The sequence below is a fragment of the Ovis aries genome, chromosome 12, assembly GCF_016772045.2.
Source record: "Ovis aries strain OAR_USU_Benz2616 breed Rambouillet chromosome 12, ARS-UI_Ramb_v3.0, whole genome shotgun sequence".
NCBI lineage: Eukaryota > Metazoa > Chordata > Mammalia > Artiodactyla > Bovidae > Ovis > Ovis aries.
In genome coordinates, this window is record NC_056065.1 from 11,678,292 (window position 1) to 11,691,994 (window position 13,703).

At 39.6% G+C, this 13,703-nt stretch overlaps 1 long non-coding RNA gene across 4 annotated transcripts in view; it reads left to right on the forward strand.

Annotated features, from left to right (window-relative positions):
• Positions 1–13,703, forward strand: part of LOC105611804 (uncharacterized) — a 175,460-nt gene that overhangs the window by 52,079 nt on the left and 109,678 nt on the right. Inside the window, exon 6 of one of the 4 annotated variants that reach the window (XR_009595659.1) lies at positions 12,811–12,926. The exons of 2 other annotated variants lie outside the window; for them this stretch is intronic. This is a non-coding gene — a long non-coding RNA (uncharacterized LOC105611804). Of the gene's footprint in view, positions 1–11,280; positions 12,445–12,810; positions 12,927–13,703 lie in introns of those variants that run through there. One more of the 4 variants, XR_003591039.3, reaches the window with a different exon arrangement.

A 13,703-nucleotide genomic window follows, 5' to 3' on the forward strand; every position in this document is an offset into this window, starting at 1 on the left:
TGGTTTCCTGCCTGACTTCATCATGTTCCACTCATAACCCGGGTCGCTGGGTTTCAGTCGTCTGGGCCACCGTTCCTCTCTTTTTAGTGCTTTGCACAAGTTGTGGGCTCTTCTGCTGTCTCAAGGCCTTTGGTATTTATTATTTCCTCTGCCCGAATGCTGATTCCTCAACTCTGTGTGGCTAGTTTCTGCTGATTGCCTTCTAACAGTTTTTTAATGCTCTGGTGCCATCGTCTCAGAGAGGCCTTTCTGACCATTCTACTCACAGTGCCCTTGTCTTGTGTCAGAGGTACTCGCTATTACGTGAATCACTTTCCCTTCAGAGCCTGTAACAGATTCTGAGTCTGTCTGGTGCAAAGTTTTATTCTCTATCTCCTCCTTCTCCTACTAGAAATATGCTCATTGAGGACAGGAATTGTGTCTGTCTCATTCCCGTTTGTGTAGCCGCAGAACAGTGATGGGCACATGGGGGTCACCCAGGAAATGATAGGAAGTGCTGATGAAAAAATGGAAGCCAGAGCATGGATGCGTTCTTCCCTTATAAATTTGCTACTTATATGTCAGGAAGCTGTCTTGCTGAGTTCTGTGCAAGCGCTGGATGAGTTAGTTGTACTGCATATTATGGAGTAAGGAGCATGTGCTCTGGAACCATACTGCCTGAGTAAAAATGACCGTGTAACTTTGGCCAAGTTACTTAACCTCTCTGAGTCGCATTTTGCTCACCTGTAGAACAGGGCTAATAATAATAGTAATAATATATATCTATAGCACTTTTCTGAGGATTGAATAAGTGATCATTTGCTCTTGTTCAGTCATTCAGTTGTGTCCAACTCTTTGCCATCCCATGGACTGCAGCACACCAGCCTTCCCTGTCCTTCACCTTCTCTTGGAGTTGTCAAACTCACGTCCATTGAGTTGGTGATGCTATCCAACCATATCATCCTCTGTCAGCCCCTTCTCCTCCTGCCCTCAATCTTTCCAAACTTCAGTCTTTTCCTTTGAGTCAGTTCTTCACATCAGGGAGCCAAAGAATTGGAGCTTCAGCTTCAGCATCAGTCCTTCCAGTGAATATTCAGGGTTGATTTCCTTTAGGATGAACTGGTTGGATCTCCTTGCTATCCAAGGGACTCTCAAGAGTCTTCTCCAACACCACAGTTCGAAAGCATCGATTCTTTGGCTCTCAGCCTTATTTGTGGTCCAGCTCTCACATCCATCCATGACTACTGGAAAAAATATAACTTTGACTATTTGGATGTTTGCTGGCAAAATGAGGTCTCTGCTTTCTAATATGCTGTCTACTGTCTGGCATAGTAAGGACTCAGTAAATATTACTTAATGTTTAATCAATACATATACCATTTCCCTATCTATAGAATCAGCAGCTGAGAAAAGATAAAAATAATTTAAATAGCTTTTAATGATATTTTGAATATGCCATATGTTGGGAAATTAACTACTTCAAATTATGATAGAAGTTTCTCTTTGATAAGACTAATATGTTTATGCATAAAGATTGTTGGCTTTCTGGCTGCATCTCCAAGAGTGGTTCAGTGTAATCTGCTAAGCATTGTGATGGTGTCTGGCAGTGTGCCACAAGTGACCAGTTCGTGAAATTAAACTGATGATTAGGAAAACTGTTGAAAATATTATTAAGGCATCCAGTGTGGAAGTTGTCCTGTAAAGATTTTCTTGTAGTGTGATTTTTCTTTCTCAAAGGAGGGTGAGGGTGCTTAGGAATAGCTTATTCCTATAAACTGTTGCTGCGTAAACTGTTTGCTCTCTGTGAAGGAATAGCTACATGTTGCTCTTTTAAGTCTTGTTCTGCTGTATGTAAGTTTTTGTTTAAGCTTTGCTGGGTGAATTGGGACTTGTTTTCTTAAGAAAAACATCATTAATAGTTCTCGTCAGAATGTGATGGCAAACCTCTATATTAAAGCTTAAAACATCATCTCCAGTTTTCAGCACAAAATTGCTTTCTCGGTTCTGGTTCTCAATCTCAAAATAAAGAGAAGAAGCTATGTCACTGGGATAGCCTTCTACTTAGATTTCATTCTCTTTCTCTTTTGGATAAAGGAATGAGAATACAAGAAAAAGACATAGAGGACCGTTTAAATATAAACCTTGGGGAAAAGGGGTTTTCTATTACAGGTCCACATTATAATTAATGGTAGACTCAGGAAGTCGATGGCTGCTTTCTGAAAAGGCAAACAAAAGGCTCCTGGTGCCCTGCCCAGTATTCAGAGTCTGGCCTCAGTGCTGCAACAGAGCAGCCTCAAGTCCCACTTGTACCACAGGGGTCAAGCCAGGCTCTTCTTGGCTAGGTAGGTACTGGAGTAGATTGGGCCAGGAGAAAGGAGGCAGGGAGGAAGAACGAGAGCTCTGCAGAGATTTCCAAACAGTTGAAAATATCCACAGTGCTCGTAACCTTTCTTTCTTAAATTCAGTGGTACCTGATGCTGTTTTCTTTCTTTTTTTTGTACACAAAATTTTATTGTACAGAAAATAGCTGTTCACATTGTTACGTAAATCATACAACCATGAGACGAAGCACTACTTCACATATGTGACAGCTGCTGCTGCTGCTGCTAAGTCGCTTCAGTTGTGTCTGACTCTGTGCGACCCCATAGACGGCAGTCCGGCAGGGTCCCCTGTCCCTTGGATTCTCCAGGCAAGAACACTGGAGTGGGTTGCCATTTCCTTATCCAATGCAGGAAAGTGAAAAGTGAAAGTGAAGTCGCTCAGTCGTGTTAGACTCTTTGCGACCTCATGGACTGCAGCCCACCAGGCTCCTCTGTCCAGGGGATTTTCCAGGCAAGAGTACTGGAGTGGGTTGCCATCACCTTCTCCGATGTGACAACTAAGACCCAGGTTAATTTTGCAAAGATCTAGCTGCTCTGTTTAAACATATTCTTCAGTTCAGTTCAATTCAGTCGCGTCTGACTCTTTGCGACGCCATGAGCCTCAGCACGCTAGGCCTCCCTGTCCATCACCAACTCCCGGAGTTCACTCAAACTCATGTGCATCGAGTTGGTGATGCCATCCAGCCATTTCATCCTCTGTCATCCCCTTCTCCTCCTGCCCCCAATCCCTCCCAGCATCAGAGTCTTTTCCAATGAGTCAACTCTTCGCATGAGGTGGCCAAAGTACTGGAGTTTCAGCTTCAGCATCAGTCCTTCCATTGAACAACCAGGACTGATCTCCTTTAGGATGGACTGGTTGTATCTATCTCCTTGCAGTCCAAGGGACTCTCAGGAGTCTTCTCCAACACCACAGTTCAAAAGCATCAATTCTTTGGCGTTCAGCTTTCTTCACAGTCCAACTCTCACATCCATACATGACCACTGAAAAAACCATAGCCTTGACTAGACGGACCTTTGTTGGCAAAGTAATCTCTGCTTTTCAATATGCTATCTAGGTTGGTCATAACTTTCCTTCCAAGGAGTAAGCGTCTTTTAATTTCCTGGCTGCAGTCACCATCTGCAGTGATTTTGGAGCCCCCCAAAATAAAGTCTGACACTGTTTGCACTGTTTCCCCATCTATTCCCCATGAAGTGATGGGACCGGATGCCATGATCTTCATTTTCTGAATGTTGAGCTTTAAGCCAACTTTTTTCACTCTCTTCTTTCACTTTCATCAAGAGGCTTTTTAGTTCCTCTTCACTTTCTGCCATAAGGGTGGTGTCATCTGCATATCTAAGGTGATTGTTATTTCTCCCGGCAATCTTGATTCCAGCTTCTGCTTCTTCCAGCCCAGGGTTTCTCATGATATCTTCTGCATAGAAGTTAAATAAGCAGGGTGACAATATACAGCCTTGATGTACTCCTTTTCCTATTTGGAACCAGTCTGCTGTTCCATGTCCAGTTCTAACTGTTGCTTCCTGACCTGCATACAGATTTCTCAAGAGGCAGGTCAGGTGGTATGGTACTCCCATCTGTTGAAGAATTTTCCACAGTTTATTGTGATCCACACAGTCAAGGGCTTTGGTATAGTCAATAAAACAGAAATAGATGTTTTTCTGGAACTCTCTTGCTTTTTCAATGATCCAGTGGATGTTGGCAATTTGATCTTTGATTCCCCTGCTTTTTCTAAAACCAGCTTGAACATCTGGAAGTTCATGGTTCACGTATTGCTGAAGCCTGGCTTGGAGAATTTTGAGCAGTACTTTACTAGCATGTGAGATGAGTGCAATTGTGTGGTAGTTTAACATATTCTTCAGTTCAATTCAGTTCAGTCGCTCAGTCTTGTCTGACTCTTTGCAACCCCATGAGTCACAGCATACCAGGCCTCCCTTTCCATCACCAACTCCCGGAGGTCACTCAGACTCGTGTCCATCGAGTCAGTGATGCCATCCAGCCATCTCATCCTCTGTCGTCCCTTTCTTCTCCTGCCCCCGATCCCTCCCAGCATCAAAGTCTTTTCCAATGAGTCAACTCTTCGCATGAGGTGGCCAAAGTACTGGAGCGTCAGCTTCAGCATCATCCCTTCCAAAGAAATCCCAGGACTGATCTCCTTTAGGATGGACTGGTTGGATCTCCTTGCAGTCCAAGGGACTCTCAAGAGTCTTCTCCAACACCACAGTCCAAAAGCATCAATTCTTCAGCGCTCAGCCTTCTTCACAGTCCAACTCTCACATGACCGTGGTACAATTAGCATGTGGTGTAAAGTTCAAATTTTAAGCATAAGCCTTGTAACTTTTTACAGATGTAAATTTTAAACATTGTAACTACAACTAATAGCCCTTAAATAGTTTGTGGTATATTTGAAAGAAGTTGAAGTAGAATTTGATGTTAGATCAGCAGATAGAAAGTTATTGAAGATATTCATTGAGTGGCTTTTTTTTAGTTCAAGTTTTTTTTTTTTTATCACTTAAATGATTTTGAGGGAACCAATTTGATGGATATGAGTGGATCTCAGAAATCTGAGCCTGTTGAAATTTTGAGAACAGAGAAAAGTGAATAATACTAATTTGTTCAAAGAAATACAGTTGTTTAGGCTAAAACTGAGTCTGTGGATAGACTAGATGCTAAAAGCTGAATCTTCCTCCATTGCTTGAATGCTCTGACTGAAAAAAAAAAAAAGACTTTGGGGTATTTCAGAACTTTCTGGTGGAAACAAAGCCATAGTTTAATATGCATTACAGGGTTTGAGTATCAGTTATGCTCGTTTTTGCAGATTATTTCTTGAGCCAGCCTTAGAAGTTGTCTGAATTGCCAAGTACTCATCGTTTGAGTGGAGACAGAGTGAATCTTTGAATTCCTAGAATTTTAAAGTTTTGAATAGAGTGTATCAATCTTAGAATATCCTTATAACTTGGAACACATTATTAAATTGTAGACATACGTCCAGTGACTTACATACTGTCTTTCATAGAATTTCTAAATCAAGTGAAAGCTAATAATGACTGAGATAAACATTGAGTTATAAATGAGATATTCTCTAGTAGAACTCATTCTTTTTTTTTTTTTAATACCTCCCAGTCTGCTCCTGGGTCTCAAAATATATTAGTCCATTAATTTCTTCATTAAACTTGATCAGTATAAATAGTATTGGCCTTATAACTGAATACATTTTTATGCATAAATGTAATTAAACTTTTGGAGCCACTTTTGCATTATCTCCAGAAATTGAAAATGTACAGAAGGCTCCCCTGTCAAATAATTTTTTAATGTATAGCTTTGTATAGAAAAGATTAATTTGACTGCAGGGAAGAGCAGAGTTGTTTTTTGTGTTTGGATAAATTTACTTCATAAATTCACTATAATTTGTTAGCAGCATTATACACTTCTTTGTCTTTAGCAAGCAGTCCATGATGTTCTAATTAAGAAATGCCCCTGATAAACTAGGAGAAATATGGACTGGAGCAACCTTCAAACAGGTACACCCAAGTTTGTGAGTGAAACATGAGTATAATGCTCTGGGTTGGAGAAACTTGAAGATTCAAGCTGTAACTTGAAGATGAATTTTGAGTAGCACAAGGGCAGCATGAAATTGGAACAAAGCTAGGTCAGGAACCTCAGGAAAGAATCACTCACTTCAGCAGCTGTAGCTGGTGACCAGGGAAAGACACCTCTCTGAAAGAATAGTAAACAGCGCATAGCTCAGCTTCAAGGTAACAATGAGCATGAGTGAGTTTGGAGGTGAATTGTTCATTCTACTGCAGCACGATGGACTAGCACCTTCTGAAATGGGGTTTGTTTCTTAATTAATAAAATTGGTTTTCTGTACTTGAAGACCCTCATCAATGAATATTTACTACAGTAAAAAAAAATTTCTCTGAATATATTTTGAGCACTTTTTTTGTTTAGACTTCAAAATTTTTTGAAGGTAATTGCATATGATTTGGAGGAGAAGTAAGTTGGTCACTCGAGTCTTTTTATACTTTACTCCATTTCCTTGAGCAGTTTATTTAAATGTTATAATCCTACAGTTTATTAAGTGTTCTGTATTCACTCTCATTCATTCATTCATTCATTCATTCATTCATATTTCCCAAGCACTCACTGGGTGCCAGAGCCTGTGGCATGTGCTAGAACTGCAATGAAAAAGCAGGTAAATTTTAACCTTGCAGTTTAGAACTGCAGTTAAGTTTGGTGTGCTTGTGTTTAATTAACCTGTGTCTGAGAAACCCTGAAGATTTCAGGGCAGCTGAAGATGCCTCAGGGCAGCCGGTCGAGGTGAATGGGATGGGAGTAGAGGGACCAGAAGTTCTTGGCTCATCTTTTTTGCCTCACTTCCTCTTTCTCAGTTTTACCCTTTGACCTTAAAAGATTTTAGTTGCATTAAAGATCCTGATGCTAAGTCAGTTTATTTATTTATTTTTTAAAATTTAATTTTATTCACTTTTTTCAAACGTTTTACTTTATTTATTTTTTCCTTTTTAAAAATTTATTATTATTTCTTTACTTTACAATATTGTATTGGTTTTACCACACTTCAACATGAATCCGCCACGGGTATACACGTGCTAAGCCAGTTTAAAATTCACAATCCAGTTAGTCTAACTGCTCTCAACAAGTCCTCCTTTCCCAGTCTCTTCAAGTTTTCACTTGTTTGCTCAGTAAACATTAGACATCAGGGATTATGCTGAATGTTACAGTGTATTTTAAACCATAGTCATTGCACTGTGAAGTTTTAAGTCCAGTAATATTTTGATTTATTCAGCTGTGTTAAGATTAGGGCTACTGAGGTGACCTCCACCGGATTGCAGCTGTCTGCAGAGCCTGTCCTAACGTTCTGTGCTCCTGCAGTTCCAGGGCTGGTGGAGGGACAGTCAGGAGCAGTGGTTGATGTGGGCTCAGGCGAGTGTGGACTACTTCTTACCCTGCCCATCGGCTACTTAACCTTTGCTCACAGCACCCCACTCACACACATGCTGGCGGTTTACTCAGATTTGGGCCATCCAGAGGAAGAAGAGCTTAAAAGATTTTCTAGGGATGTGCAGGTCCTTTTGTATTAATCACAGTTCCTCTCCTTTCCGTGACTGACAGCAGCAGGTCATTGTGTCACAAGGTAGCCAGGCCAAGAACTGCAGCCCTGAATTAGCTCACGTGATGTTTTATTTATTGCTCTTGCTTGCTTAGTTAGTGGCTGTGGAACTGAACTCAATAGGAACAGAGGTCCTTCTTTTACAGACCATTAAGCTCTGACACAGAGGGGACTGGAGTCGAGGAACTGGTGATGAGCCTTTCTCTAGTGCTTGATTGGCAAGTAGGCGTAAGGTTCCTTTATCCTCAGGCAGGACTGACTTGATTGGTAGGATGACTGGGTCATCTAAATGATTTAATTCAAGGAGACTCTGTTAGAAAGCATCTCTCCCCAAGTACCCTCCTGGTTTTTAGAGTCAACACTTAAGTTGTTTTACTAATGGTTAAAGCAGTTGTCTGAAAACATATCTATTAAAAATGGATCCTACAGTCCCCATGCCCTCCCAAAGTTTAACTCATGTTACTGCCATTCATTTGAATCTTGTGGGTATTGTTTAATTCATCAAATTGACTTCAGTTAATTTACAGAGACTTTAATAACTTTGATTGAAAGAAGGGCAGAACCACATTTTCTGAACACAAGGCTCTCTGCATTAAGGATCTAGGATGCTGTAAAATGTAGCTTATTCTTTTCAGGAGGCTAACACGTAGGGTTAGATGTATTAAAACACCCCCACACCCCAAACTATTTCCTCTGCAGTTTTGTCTTTGACCATTTATAAATTTCACTGTTAAAATTCCCATTTGTAATTTTACTGGAGCTGAAAGCTGTTTTGATTGGTAAAAGATGGTAAATGCCTTCTTATATCTATATTTAGATATGCTTCATATAAATTTTTATATTTGATCCTGAGCCATATCTATACTGAAGGAAAAGAAAATAATGGATTAGGTCAGAGAGGTCATTAATTCTCTACATCTACTACTGAACTTTTATTCTAGCATAATAGAGGAATTTCTAGCAAGACCCAAAATTACTCATTTATCTCAGTATGATGTCTGATGAAGGATGTGTATGCCGTACTTTAATATTTATTGTTAATCACAGTCAAAGTATATTTTAAAATCTGAAGTGATATATATATATATATACATGGAAGCTTGTATCAGGTTCTGAATTTGAAATTTTTAAGAGTTCTTGAATTATAAAACTAGAACTTCCATTTGTTTATTTTTTAATATTTCTGAAGACATAAATTGTATATAGGAATCTTTGGTATGCCTTAAAATCACTTTGAGTTAAATATTGTGAAATTTAATTTGGTGTGCTTATCTAATTAATGAGACCAGATGATGGCTGGCTTGTGTTCAGAGTGATATCATGCTGAAGACATTTTTTCAAGACTAGGCACACAGTTGACTCACTGAGTAATTTTTCTGTTTACCATGGTGTTATTCTCCTCTACCTAGAGACCTCAATAGGCCGGACATGTTTAGTTTCTTAGGTAAAAGTAGGGTAGCTATCCCATTTTCCAATGAAAGTCAAAGAGCCTGGTATATCTACGTGAAATAGGATGAGGCAAGGCAGAGACAAAACTGGATTGTGGTTTAGAAAATCTAAACACACTTCTAAACAGGTCAATTACTTTGATTACCATCTTGGGTTTTATTCTTGGAAATTTTTTGTCAAAGGATAAATTGTATAAATTTATATGAATATTCTTTGATAAATATGCAAAGTCAGGAACATCTAATTACTCCCTATTTTTTGCCTTGTGTTCAAAGTTCCTTGTAAGGTGGCCTCTATTTCCTTTCCCAGTACTATACCCTAGTAAGCTTCAGTGTACGCCTTTACTCTGGACAGACTGTTCCAGCACGTGTATCTTTTCTGTCCTTCCTCTCTGGCTCCATCCCAGCAGACTGAGTACCCCATTATCTCTGTCTACTCACCTCCTAACCATCTCTCAGGTTCCCATTGAATTCTTTCTTGTCTGAAGTTCTCTTTGACTGCTCTCTTCCACTGAAGTCTACTCCATTTCCAAGTTCTTATGACTTCATCTGCGTTACTCATCTGGCACTAATCAACAGCATTTCCTGAATGCCTACCAAGTGCCAAGCATTGTGCTAAGAGCTTTCTCTTCTTTAATGCTCAAACTCCAAGGGAAAGATACTTTCCTTATCCTCATTCTGCAGGTGAGGAAACAACTCAGAAAATTTAAATGAAGGCTACCAGCTAAAATTGGTGAGAGAGAGAGAGAGTGTGTGTGTGTGTGTGTGTGTGTGTGTGTGCGCGCGCACGTGTGCTCAGTCTTGTCTGACTCTTTGAGACCCCGAGGACTGTAGCCCGCCAGGCTCCTCTCTCCAGGGGATTCTCCAGGCAAGAATACTGGAGCAGGTTGCCATTTCCTACTCCAGGGCATCTTTCCTACCTAGGGATCGAACCTGAGTCTCTTGCATCTCCTGTATTGGCAGGCAGATTCTTTACCACTAGCACTACCATAATGTTATGTTATATTGACAGTTTTATCCATTTTAATCTCTCCCACTCCAGACAGTAAAGTATGTTGCAGTTTGCAGTCTTGCAATATATATTTTCAACCTCTCTGATACTGTCCCTCTCCTGTACATAGTTCCTAGGATAGTGCTCTGCATTTGATTGAATCTCAATAGATACTTTTTTCATTAAAGAAGAAAAGACATATATTAATGTACTTTTGCCATAGATTATATGTTTCCTTTTTTTGCAAATGTATGCTTTATTCTGTAATAAACAAGGATTTATTAAAATATTTCAATGATGTGAGATATTCAGTGTTATAAGTACCTTAGAAATGTTACTGAATTTTAACCCCAGGAACTCTGAACTTTTATCAACTCTGTGGGACTTTATTGTGCCCTAGTCTGTATCATATGATAGATTTTGAATATATACAACAAACTTTGGTCAAAATGTTAGTTTACATTGTCATATGCCATCCCATGTTTGTTGGGAAAAAAAATGAAACTGTTTCCATGGGGAAGAGCTAAGAATCAGCACAAGGGGCAGATAATGTCCATGGAGTCCTCAGTACCTTGAATATTTTTCTCAGTTCCTGTGGCTGTGATTTGATCACTTTAGTCTGAAACAGGGCAGGGATCAGTGAGTGGGCAAAGCTGAAGGTGAAGAAGAAATGGACGTCAAAGGTGTTTATGTAGTTCAAGGTCACTGTGTTCTTTCGTAAAAAATTCTTAGTTTTTCTCTAGTGGAAAAAGAAAAAGTGAATAAGTGAATGAGTAAGAACTAAATCGACAGCAGGGCCTTTCTGCCAAAGACACTGAAAATGGGATAATGTCTGTGTGTGTAACTATTTTTAGTGTTCATTGATAAATAAAATCTTGGTACCAGGCTTTACCTCATCCCTTTAAAACTTGTTACTCTTCATCATTACTGCAGGAATAAAATGTTGCACTCATCTGAAAGTTAAGATGGTTATAGCTGTGGTATCACTGGAATATTCTATAGCAACATGTCAGCATTTCATTACACATGTTAATCTTATTTCCCCAGAGGCCAGTGTGGCTTCTTGAGGTTCCAGAACTATCAACGAAAAGACGTAGACTACAGCATAGAGCACTGCCTTGGCAGATGGAGTCATCTTCCCTCATGCGTCTGATTTCTAAACTATTTCGCTTTGTGGCTTGGTTATAATTGGGTGGGTGGGGAGAACTTTTTGCCAAAATACATTTTCAAGTTGAACGAATTTATTAGGCTATTTAGAAGGTCAGGGGAGGGGTGGGGAAAATCCGTTTCTAAAAGCTACCATGGCAAGGTTGTTATTCATGCACATACAAACATGGTAAATGTCTTAATTTCAGCTCCAGAGTTAAAACATTAAATCTCTGAAAGCTTCTGCACAACAAAGGAAACTATAAGCAAGGTGGAACGACAGCCTTCTGAATGGGAGAAAATACTAGCAAATGAAGCAACTGACAAACAACTCATCTCAAAAATATACAAGCAACTCCTGCAGCTCAATTCCAGAAAAATAAACGACCCAATCAAAAAATGGGCCAAAGAACTAAATTGACATTTCTCCAAAAAGGACATACGGATGGCTAACAAACACATGAAAAGATGCTCAACACCACTCATTATCAGAGAAATGCAAATCAAGACCACAATGAGGTACCATTTCACAGCAGTCATAATGGCTGCAATCCAAAAGTCTTCAAGCAATAAATGCTGGAGAGGGTGTGGAGAAAAGGGAACCCTCTTACACTGTTGGTGGGAATGCAAACTAGTACAGCCACTATGGAGAACAGTGTGGAGATTCCTTAAAAAATTGCAAATAGGACTACCTTATGACCCAGCAATCCCACTACTGGGCATACACACCGAGGAAACCAGAACTGAAAGAGACACATGTACCCCAATGTTCATCGCAGCACTGTTTATAATAGCCAGGACATGGAAACAACCTAGATGTCCATCAGCAGATGAATGGATAAGAAAGCTGTGGTACATATACACAATGGAGTATTACTCAGCCATTCAAAAGAATACATTTGAATCAGTTCTAATGAGATGGATGAAACGAGCCGATTATACAGAGTGGAGTAAGCCAGAAAGAAAAACACCAATACAGTATACTAACACATATATATGGAATTTAGAAAGATGGTAATGATAACCCTGTATGCGAGACAGCAAAAGAGACACAGATGTATAGAATGGACTTTTGGACTCTGAGGGAGAGGGAGAGGGAGAGGGTGGGATGATTTGGGAGAATGGCACTGAAACATGTATACTATCATTTAAGAAACGAATCGCCAGTCTATATTCGATACATGATACAGCATGCTTGGGGCTGGTGCACGGGGATGATCCAGAGAGATGATATGGGGTGGGATGTGGGAGGGGGGTTCAGGATTGGGAACTCATGTACACCTGTGGCAGGTTCATGTCAATGTATGGCAAAACCAATACAGTATTGTAAAGTAGAATAAAGTAAAAATAAAAGTTAAAAAAAACAAGGCCTCCCTAAAGTCTCTGGAAGATTCTTGTGTAATAATTTGTGTTGAAAATGCTTTCTGGCTAGTAATACTTTATTTGTGGATGCATCATTAGTTCATACATCACTAGTTCACACTACTAATTCTACTCAAATGCCAGAGATTCCTGTTAGGTTACTTCTAGATCATATACAGCACTGTCAATAATTTTAGAAGTAAAAACAAGCCTGTCATCTGATTAGATATGAGTTATATTGATAAATCCACAGTAATTAAGGAAATCATATACTCTAAGAATCCAGATGGAAGTCTCATTTGTATTCACTGGGAGTGATTAAGTGCAGAACTTCATCTCTGGTTCCTATCCTTAATCCTGTCCATTTGCACCGCCAGATAGAAAATCTTGATTGTTCCTTCTCTGGCTGGGATGACTAGAAACATCCTCATTGATGGACATTTAAGTTGCTTCCTTATCTTGGCTAGTGTAAACAGTGCAGCACTGAACACAGGTGGGTATATATCTTTTCAAGTTAGTGTTTTTATTTTCTTCAGGTACGTACCAAGAAGTGAAATAGGTGAATAATATAGAAGTTATAGATTCAATTTTTTGAGGACTCTCCATATTATTTTTCACAGTGGCTGTACTAATCTACAATCTCACTAACAGTGTATGAGGGTTCTCTCTTCTCCACATCCTCTCAGTATTTCTTACTTGTTGTCTTTTTAATAATCAACAGGTGAGAAGTAATATACCACTGTGGTTTTGATTTTCATTTCCCATGTGATTAGTGATGAGCCTCTTATGTGTCTGTTGGACATCTGTATGACTTCTTTGGAAAAATGTCTATTCAGGTCCTCTGCTCATTTTTCAATTGGGTTGCTTTTTGATGTTGAATTGTATGAGTTTTTATTTTGTCTATTTTGCTTGTTAGCCCCTTATTGAATACATTTTTAAAATTTATTTATTTATTTTAATTGGAGGCTGATTACTTTACATGTAGGAGTGGTTTTGCCATACATTGGCTTGACTCAGCAATGGGTGTACATGTGTCCCCTATCCAGAACCCCACTCCCACCTCCCTCCCCACTCCATCCCTCTGGGTTGTCCCAGTGCACCGACTTTGAGTGCCCTGTTCCATGCATTGAACTTCATTGGTCATCTGTTTCACATATGGTAATATACATGTTTCAATGCTGTTCTCTCAAATTGTCCCACCCTTGCCTTCTCCCACAGAGTCCAAAAGTCTTTATATCTGTGTCTTCTTTGTGGTCTTGCATATAGGGTC